The 10,889-nt window shown below is 35.2% G+C and overlaps 1 long non-coding RNA gene across 1 annotated transcript in view; it reads left to right on the top strand.

The window, feature by feature from the left end:
• The first annotated feature begins 1,177 nt into the window (after nucleotides 1–1,177).
• Nucleotides 1,178–10,889, top strand: part of LOC117151438 — a 14,644-nt gene continuing 4,932 nt past the window's right edge. Inside the window, exon 1 of the long non-coding RNA XR_004461365.1 lies at nucleotides 1,178–1,384. This is a non-coding gene — a long non-coding RNA (uncharacterized LOC117151438). The remainder of the gene's footprint in view (nucleotides 1,385–10,889) is intronic.

Genomic DNA, 10,889 nt, shown 5'->3' with positions numbered 1-10,889 from the left:
ACAACGGTTATTTAACGTAGACAAAATACAGTAATGTGCTATAACTAAGACAACTAGATGGATAATTCACAATTCACAACTCAATTCTCGGCTCCTCATAACTCGACTCCTCACAACTCGACTCTTAGTTAACGACTGCCGATTAATTCGTCTTTCTCCCTTAAGCATCTCTTCGTCTTTTCTCATACCCCCAACACGTACGTGTTCCATAAACGTCCGCGATCATCATCACGCAGACCTTCTTCCGCGTGACTATTCGACTGAAGGACCGAAGGAACCGAAGATTTGACTGATGGGCCCCGCATGGGCTATTGAAGTTTCCCGACCTTTTCGACCTGTCGGCACTTAGGCTTTCACGCAACATTGTTCATAGTTTACCCGATATTTCTTAGGCAATCTGTCCACGATACTACATATATATATGCAGATCAAAATGTTTCATATAATATGATTATATGAAAATATACGCATGATAGCTTTCATGGTAAATGTTCACGAACCGCTGTATGCATAATGTATTGGATTGGCAACTAAGTGATTGCGGATTTTGTCATTAAGTGGTATTGACAAAAGCCGCAATCACTTAGTTGCCAACCCAATAAGATTGATAGTCTGCGTTTGCGTAGGATTTAATTGACAACGTTACTTAAGATATGGCTAACGCTGAATGCGTGAATCTGTTAGCCGCGCTTACGCGTGTGTTGATGAACCTCTGCAATGATTTTCTCGTTTTAATAACGATATTGTACCACACGATGTTGGCCTTGAAGTCTAGATTTCGTAACTTGCAAGCCACGACACTACAGGTCAACCATAAATCAGCCCCGCCAAGTACATATATACCGAACCATCAGCCCATACAATAGAACTCTCTTCCTGCGATCAAATAGTATACTTGTTGCGCAAAGTCTCCAATTCTGCGCTTGCTTTCCTCTATCGTCCTTAAGAAAAAAAAAACTTGATGAATCGTTCTACTTTCGTGCCATACCAGTTACTTGACGAGACAGATTTCGTAGCGAACTCGACCTTGACTTTATCTGGGATAGATGATGATCCTGTCTCACGTGTCAATCTCTCGAAATTAAGGAAATTCGCTTAAACCACATACGATATCAATCGATTCCATCCGATACGTACATCAAAGGGTAACGTTAGTACAGGATTAGTCGAATTTGCTTGTCATTAACACTAGGTTTACGGGACCCGCCAATTTGACGGATTTCGAACTTCGAAATGAAATATCTCAAAAACCATAGCATTAATTTTAACCATTTTGCATCTTAAATTAATCATTTCATCTAAAGAATTTATGCACAAAATTATTTTTTTCTAGGCTTTCTAATTTTTGAAATCTGTATGTAGTATATCTATCTCTACGAGACCCGTAATTTAAAATTATTATACATAATTGTATAAATATTTTTGTGTCACTTTAATATTACTTTTCCAAAATGCGCGGTATTGTTTCTTTTTGAAATAAATCAAACCACAGGGAAGAAATTAATGTGCCATAACATTTGTATTATTGCATAAATGATAATTATGTATAATATTATTATATATAATTATATAAACATTTTAGTATCACTTTAGTGTTATTTTCTCAAAACGGACAGTACTGTTCCTTTTCGAAATAAATCAAACTACAGCGAAGAAATTAATGTACCATAGCATTTGTATGCTTTGTAGCTGCATTCTCGTCCAACTAGAAAAAGCAATGACGATGTTCGGTGTCTCCCGTGACACCTGTAAAAGTACGACGTGCACTCGATCTGGAAAAATCGAGGCAGCTAGAGACGTTTACAGAGGGCGGCAACTCTCTTGTTCACTTTTCCTGTTTCTGCTTGTCCTCGCGCTTTTCTCATTCGCCCCGAACTGAAGTTTCCATTTTCGCCGTTTTACCATTGCGTGGCATTATTCGGAGTGCATTGCATTATTCGGCAAAACGACCGTGCCCGTTTTCTCAAAAGGACCATGCTGAAAGTTTCGCGACTATTCCAAGCGATAACCATCGAATCTAGCGCCCAAGCACCATGTGTATTTATTTACCGAGTTTCTGTTTACCCGTGTCGCACTCTATGTACCACGATGTGCGCCGTAAATGTGTATATCCATGTTTCCATCCGGGGATATTCCATGCAAATACGACGCAGAAGGACTATTGACGCGTATATTTATACCCGTGGAATGATTTCGTTCTGACAAGTTCGAGAAAGTTGAGAATATCGTTGGAAAGTTGTATCTTCTGCAAGCTGTTAAAAACTCACGGAATTCTGAATCTTTCAACTTGCCGGGACTAACAGGACACGTGATACTTTACAGGCTAACTTTTAAAAAGATTATTACGCTATGGTGATCTTTCCAGCAGGAAGCGTACACTCCGGTTCATAAATATTATGACATTAGAATTAGGTAAATTAAATAAAGAAAGCTGATAAGACGCATTGTCAACACTTTGAAAAATTCTTGTTCGATTTAATCTTTCGATCGTGAATTTTTATGCAAATCGTACGGTTACAGACGCGAATACAGAATTTCAATATGAATATTTTATCCGGTGATGTCGCTTTTGACATTTTTACTTGTGTACTATTTTTTGTCAAACAGCCGAGAAATAACATTATTTATTTAACGAAAACATGGAAAAATTTCCAGCAAATACTTGTTTTGTGAGCACGATATTATATCCGTTGAGAAGAACTGGCAAAAATAAAGTTACGAGAATACAAGGTATCCAAGCTACAACTGTAGCTACGTATCGTCTTTCCGTTGCTGTTCAGAAAAATCCTCCGAATTTCACAAAATATCTCTTTCTTTCGCCCTGCCATTCATGCTACTCACATCGCATTCGCAACACATAAGAACTTCAATCAATCGTATCTTGTCATTCTTTCAAGTAGGGTAACAAATTCTATTATTTATCCTAGAATTAATATCATTAATATTAATAAGGAAACATTTTATCAAAAATTCAATTTATGTTGCTCGATCAATGCAAATGTTGTTTCTTCTGTGTCGACTATTTTAATTCAACCCAACATTACATTTAACCAGTTGACTGCGTATGCACGTCAATGCGGATGACAATACTCGTCGCGTAAAATAAAGAACTAGCATTTTCTATAAAAACTCAAAATTTTAGTCGAAAGTAATATAAATAACATTTAGTGGTATGTTACCTTTATACTTGCAGTAAAATTATTATGTTTTAATTTTATAAAAAAAAGTTTGATTATTTGATTATTCTCTTTGGTATATCGGTTATGCTCTGTATAATTTATTGCTTTTTATAAATGATTGATTATTTTCCACAATGCATCCCCATTTGTGTATTTTATTGCGTATATCGGCTATTCCCCAATTGCTTTCTCCGCTTTACTTTATTGTATTAAGTTTTCAATAATAATACCTTTTTTAATAATAAATTGTTAATTTTTTATCGAATAGAAATGTAATTCTTCCTCGTTTTGCTTCACTTTTTTCGCAAAATTTATAATAGGCGTTTTTAAAGCTAAATTCCACAGTTAACTGGTTAACAAAGCTTTTCTCACTTTCGACTGCGTCATTTTCACAATTTGAATGTTTCGTACCTGCTGTATTTAATGTATTCGTACATTTTTAAAATAGGAAATTGCACGACGAAAAGTTGGTAACTATTCTCAGATACATTTAACGTTACAGGTAATTTTCAAGTTGAACCAAATTGTAACTAAATGCACTTTTATTTATTACTAAATGAGCATGAAGCTTTTCATGACTAGTAGAATGTATCGTGGTTCACGGAAGTATTTGCACTTTTAGAAACCTTTTACGAATATGTTAAGTGTGTTACACAAGACATTTAAATATTCCTTTGCGTAACTTACCTATTGCTTACCAAGACATTGTATAACACATTTGAAAATACAAGAAATTGAATAATTCATTGTAGTATACTTACGTGTTTTGTGATTCTCTATCGGCAAACACTTTAATAAAGTAAAAAGTAATTGCAAAATGAACGTCGGTTTTATTTTAATAAATTAATTTCTTACAGATAACACCGTGAGTGCAAAAATGCTGTTGTGAAAAACAAATGTTGTTTCTGATCGTACAATGTCCTGCATGCCAATATATACTATGCAGGAATACTATGGTATAAAATTTGAAAACAATTTCCATTTATAAATAGTTATTTATAGCCCAACATTGTCTCCGTATAAAACAATGTAAATACCATTAAGCAATAGACACGCTCCACACTAAACATCAGCAAATTTTATAACAATTCTCACTCTCTTTACAAGAATATTATAAAATACACATTTGTAACAAAAATGAAAAGAACACCTTGAAAAAAAACATATTTTTTGTTTTTATATAAGCTACCTAGGTACAAACAGGATTGGTATTTACAGTACTTGCGAATTTAAATGAATGGCATATTCGGCTTTCACTACAACCAAGAGCTGATACATGCAAGCTTTTCTACAAACACAGTTCTCTTTCTGGTGAATCTCGACTATATTAATGCAACAAATAGGAAATTTTTACGATGCATTTGGATTATCGTACGCTCAAGATCTTATATAATAATCAAAACAAATCAAATCATATTTCGAAAATAATTTTTGGAGAAACTTTTTCTCTTTGCTAAAAAAATTCGATTTTTGGCGTTTACAGCGTTGCCTACAAGAAATCTTCGGTCGAAGAATGCGGATAGGAAACGCTGTAATTGGCAAGAAAAAACTTTTCAAAAGGAAGAGAAAACTTATGCATTAGTGTAGTTAAAATTCATTGAAAAGAAAAGTACATCTGTAGAAAGAGCCCGTAAGAAAACTCAATGCTCTGTGGATAGATGTGACAGACAAAAGTTAAAAAATAATTAACTGACGTTTATTGCTGCTTATATTTCCTTCTATGTCTTCTAGCATTGTTAATAATTCTTTAGAAAATGAAATTGCGCTTAGATTCTGTACTACGGTAGGCACATTGGCAAGCAAAACGTTTTTCTCATAGAAAGACAATATTTTTTCATTTTGCCACTTACTGTGTTTCTACAAGCACTCTTCGGTTATGCAGATGCGCATAATATCCGGTTTTACTGGAACACGGTATCGCACAAAGGTTCCCTTTACGTGATACGAGTACATAGTTATAGAGTAAATGTAATGATCGCGGGAAAGTTGCATACGTTTTGATAACAGTTTAACAAGTACTCGGTGAAATATAGTTGAATAGCTGCAGGCACGTTGTCATACAATTTACTAAGTAAGACCCTATATACGCGATGAATCACGTAAAACAAAGATGTTACTTCGCGTGTGTGTTCACGTACCTCGGTCACTGACAATCAGGTCTTGAACGAACGTTAGTCCGTTTTGTACGCCTGTACGTATTTCATATTTGAAGAATAAACGTCGATCGTATACGAATCGTTAAAAGCGCAATTAAAGAGCGCCGTTTCAAAGCGCCGTAAAACACGTAACAAAGCCTTCTTTTATCTCGTCATTTATGATCGTTTAATTTGAATTTAATTCACCTCGTTCGTTTATCAGAGCGAAATTATTTTGCCCCCTTTAACGCTTTGAGCCGGCTTTAATTTAACGAAGCGTTAGACTGACAGAAATTGTTCAAACATTTTGAAGTTTGCAAGCGACGGAATTCATACTACGGAATGCCAACTATGGCCAGTGTTATGAACAAATTATAGGTGCGCATGTACGGTATTTGGAATAGCTCAGCCAGCCAGCCTTACACTACCAACAATTCAGCATTGTTTCTCCATCGATCTTTCAACTTTCTCGCAAAAATCTAAAGCGTTAAACGAGTTAAATTGCGACCATATGTATGAAGCACGAACAACGGTAAGTTTGGTCTCCTTTTTGCTTCGGAAGTATTTAAGAATTTACCGAAAGTATGGCCAAACCTCAGGCTATCTCAGAATGTCTACTATTTCTAGCAAATTGCATTCATCGGTAAAATGTATTCATTTACGATTAAGATGTACACCCTCGCGCATAATTATTTGTAGATTCGCGGAAAATAGGGTAAATGAGATAATTATTTAAATATTATCAGGAAACTGTAAAAACTATTCTACACTATTCTCTCATTTGGTATTTTCGATTGAGATTATAAAATCTTATTGTTAGATAGAATCTGTCTCTAGTAGGTTTTCTTATTTTCAATCAATTGCTTCATTATACATATAGAATATTGTAATATTATTGTATATTGTATATTATATTATATATATAATATAATAAAATATTAAGTAATATATACAATATCTTATATATATTATAATATTTATAATTGCTTTGGTATATAAATAATTTTCATAATATAAAATTATATTAATTAAAAATCATATTAATCTAATTACGCAATTGGTATAATAGTACTATTAAATTTTTTATCTACACGTTGTTATTTGATTCCAGGTTTTAGATATAGAAACTTGTTTTGAGAGAGAGAGTTTTGTGAGAGTTAAGTCACATAAAGTTTTTTTAACGAATTGGCGGCTGTTATAAATACAAATAGTTGACATAAATTTTCACGATACTTTGGTATTTTGCATGAACGCAACGTTTTGATCGATTAATATTTTCCTTCCTAATTTAGGTTAATTATCATGTTTTATATAAAATTTTAGGATACGTATAAACGGGGGTGTATATACATACATGATTAATAAAATGATTCTTGAAAAGAAAAAATAAAAGCGAATCTTATTTTATTTTATGAAACTATCCAAATTAAATGCACAGTAAAGGAAAGTAATAATCGATATCACGAAGATAAGATCGCGACAATGACAACAAACAAATCGTGACATTGTCCGCGTTTAAAAATACCGAAACAGAGGTTTCATAATTCGAAATTTCCAGCTAACACACGGCTACCTGGTGTCTTTTCAAACTTATTTTTCTCAAAAACGAAGCCTTAAATACAACAATGTCAATCTCTTTTTTCGACTTACTTTTGCACTCGAACCATGACTTTTGACACATCCTGTACATACCATGTATCGACCAGCAAGTTGACTCAAATTCCGCGTACTCAGTGAATATCGGCTCCATTAAACAAGCTCACAACACAGAATAAACGATTTTAGAAGATCGTTATTAATGACGAAAATATATTTTCAAACAAAATTACGCAGCAGACCGATGAAAAAAAAAAAGAAAGATGTTGCGCAGCAGACTACAAACGCGTTTCTTCAACGGTCCAAGCCAACGCTCATTAATCATTTCTCTTCGTATTATACGAAGGTCGGCGTTGTTGATGGCGCGGCAGGGCATGCAAGGACTCTAGAATCTCAAAGAAACCAGATAAGGACATCCCTGCTGCCTCGAAGGAAAGGTTAGTCGCGAGCACTTGTTACAAAATTTCTCGGAACAAAGGAGCGGCACGTCATCGGTCGCAAAGGGCGAAATCGCGTCTCATTTCTTTTGTTTTCAACGTCTCGAAACGAAACTCAATAATGAAGTCCTATCGGAAGAAAGAGGGCGAGGAAAGGGCTGGGGTTACGAGACGTTCCCGCTTCGTTGACAAATTTTTCCCTTTAACTTACGGGAAAATTTTCGCGAGTTGCGCGACCTGCCAGCTGGCGTGTGTGCGCGAAACAACGATTTCGTTTTTCCCATTTTCTTGATAAATTCCGACACTATCCGTAATGCCTTTATTACGTTGCGATGGAGCAAATGTCGAAAAACTGACTCGGTAACCTATCGGCGGTATTGCTATTGTCGACGTTGCTTGTTTGCTTGCAAGCTTGTCTGAACAGAAGATTCCTATTAAATTTTAATACACTTTTTTCTTAATAAACTTTCACATAATAAAAATTTATACGCGGAACTGGCACGTAAATAAATCGGTACGATGTTCCAGCCTATTTCGATAGTTCAACAAAGGAAGTTTCGATGTTCTCAGAAGATCGTCGATACAAAAGAAAGAATTTTCTACCGTGAAGGAGATTTCAAAAGCAAAAAGGTAAGAAGAAATGACATTACTTATGGAATTATTCGATAAGGATGTATATTATGAGAATGAAATTTGAATGATTGGATTCGGTGCCTCCGAAATTATGGTACAAGCCGTCGGATAATAATTCTGAAAGCAAAAGTAAGTCGATAATAAAGAATAACATTTTTTCATTTAAGGCTTCGCTTTCGGAAAAAATGAGTTCGAAGATCGGGTGCTCATGTGCTAATTGTAAATTTTGTAGTACCCGACTTCTCTTTCTGCTCGTGTTGATGATAATTTAATTAGACGGGCAGAGCTATGTATACAGCAACGCAAAATGATTTTTAAAAAATAATACTCTTGTTCTTAATTATGAAACCATTTGCAGACACTGTAGAAATAATGTAAACCAGTAACGATAGGAAGGAAATCGTGACATTGTCCACGTTTATAAATATCAATAAAAGTGCGAGGAGATGTCAAAGATCAGTTCAAACTCATCTTTTTTTCGAGAACGAAGCTTTAAGCGAAGAAATGTTATTCTTTTTTTTCGATTTATTTTTGCATATACAATCGCCACTCGACCGCTATCGCGATTTCGGAGACACACGGTATATCATTATAAAATAGAATTAAATGTCGTTTTATTTTTTTTTCTCTAGACTTGCTCCAGTTATAGTATCATTTTAATGATCTTGAATCAATCAATCGAAAATAATCTCAGTGCATTGAAACTGGAATTTTACGAGGTTAAATTACGAATGATTTCATCGATATGCCGAAAGTTTTTTCTTTAATTCTTGCTTCTTTATATTAATAAGAGTAGAGTGGTTTAATGGAACGTAATAAAATTATAATTCATAGCACTTAATACGGATAATGATAATGTATGAAATTTCGCAAATATATTCTATGATAATAAATTATTCACATATCGGATATATTTTATTACCTTCACTGGTAACATTTTTCGAAATACAATTTAACGATAGTTATAACAATAGTTCAATACTTTTTTGAATTTTTGATATCAATTGAGATCATAAAAGTTAGTATACAAAAATTACAAAAGGAACAATTAGAAAAGTCTGTAACTTTTTTATATTCCTCAATATACAACTATCATACAATTTGCATATATTGGCAAACCAAAAAAATCGATATTTTGACTTACCCCATTACCGATCCGATTTTCAATCTCTTAAACACGATGCAAAATATCTCGAGTGCGTATACAGGTCCATTGTTCAATTACTTACCTGAAACAGAAATATTCGACAAAAGATGAGTTTGTTTAATTTATAGACAAAGCAACGTTAAAAAATAAAAAAAGGAAGATAAAACGAATACACCGCAACAAATTAGAAAAGTCCTTCTCGTCGATAATTTCGCTGACGTTCCATGGCGTGGATTTTACGGCTAAGGAAGGTTGTAACGGAATCGCATAAAATAAATTCAGATTCATCGAATCGCGGCCGTTTTACTACGCGCATAAAATACCAATTTGCGATACGTCAAGGAAGAGAGTATAAAGCAAGAAGGAAACGACGGTGGCGTCGCCGTCAACTTATCCCGTGTTTCGTGCGAGCAAGCGATATTATAAATTGCAGATGCGAAAAACACGATACCCTGTGCCTTGTATTCGCGAAACAAGTTCACGGGATTGGAAGTTGCACGTGTGTGACCGTGCGCGCTCGCGACATGAAAGGATGACAGGTAGGAAAATACATGCTTCCTGGCGACTACATAATTGTATATGCACAGTCGAAACACGCGAGACACCACGCCGAACGATTCTTCAGTCGTGCACAAGCAACTGACAACGTTGTCAAAAGCAATGGACATTCAAACGTCAATGTGCACGCTTCGTGTAACGTTTTCTAAATCGTTTGCCACTTCTTCACTTGAGTTTGCCACATCGTTACTAAATTTCTGATAGGGTAAGGGTACAGTTATTTCGGTCATTTTTCATCAGAAGGGTATTTGAGGCAAGCTAAATAATTTGTCTAGATTTTGGATTCTTCGATCTGTCGTTCTTTTCTCATCGACGTAGCAGCGCAACGATACGAACGTAAAGCTATCAAGTCTTTAGAAATAGTTTGAGTAATCGTTTGAGTATTCGAGTCGTTAGAAATAGTTTCTAAGCAAGGAAATCCCAACGACGCGCAGTTTCCTCAAATCAATGTGCTTTTTCTTTCCTTTCCCTTAACTTGGCGCGCTTTATTATTTTATTAACTGCGTTAGTTTTTAGGACGTTTGAACATCGCATGCGGTCACCTGAGGCTCTGTGGCTACTATGGTTCTCCATTTTCAAAACATGTATTCACCGATTGCTTACTTTCTCTCTCTCCACCATCCAGAGAAAATGCCGTATCAAAAAATTTGAATGCCCAGCCTCAGTAATTTGTCTAACTTCAATCATTTTCTTCGCCATCTGTCTGTAATAGAGTTTGGACGAGCAAGCGCACATTTTTTTTACAAATCTACGAGCCTGTCCTGGTCTTTTCCGAATCTTCCGTACGCTCCAAGCAGATTTGAATTGCATTAACACGTTGACTGCTTCGCGTGTTTCCAAAGAAATCTCCTTCAGGCCGCGAGTGTGGTATAGATTATTCCGACCAAATGGTTTCTTATGCCACCACAATTGGAAAAAGAATCAAATGATACCGAAAATTTGGCATTCAGCTCCTTCTGGGAATTTCTGTTGTAAACGCTTTGACGGTTTATTATTAGCTGCAAAATTATTAGGGTTGTCTGAAAATACAAAAAATCCTTGTCTTCGACGGAGTCAGCATAATATCGCCGTTCGGAAAAATGATTTCGGAAGAAGCATTAGACGCGCATGCAAACTCTGTTATGCAAATAAAAGACGTCGAATGGACCGAACAAAGGCACAAAAGAATTTGAAGAAAACAACAACTTATTGTCCAAATTGTCCC

This window comes from Bombus impatiens, unplaced genomic scaffold (assembly GCF_000188095.3).
Source record: "Bombus impatiens unplaced genomic scaffold, BIMP_2.2 scf_0211, whole genome shotgun sequence".
NCBI lineage: Eukaryota > Metazoa > Arthropoda > Insecta > Hymenoptera > Apidae > Bombus > Bombus impatiens.
Note: the sequence above shows the minus strand (reverse complement) of the source record. Positions and strands in the feature narration are given on the sequence as shown.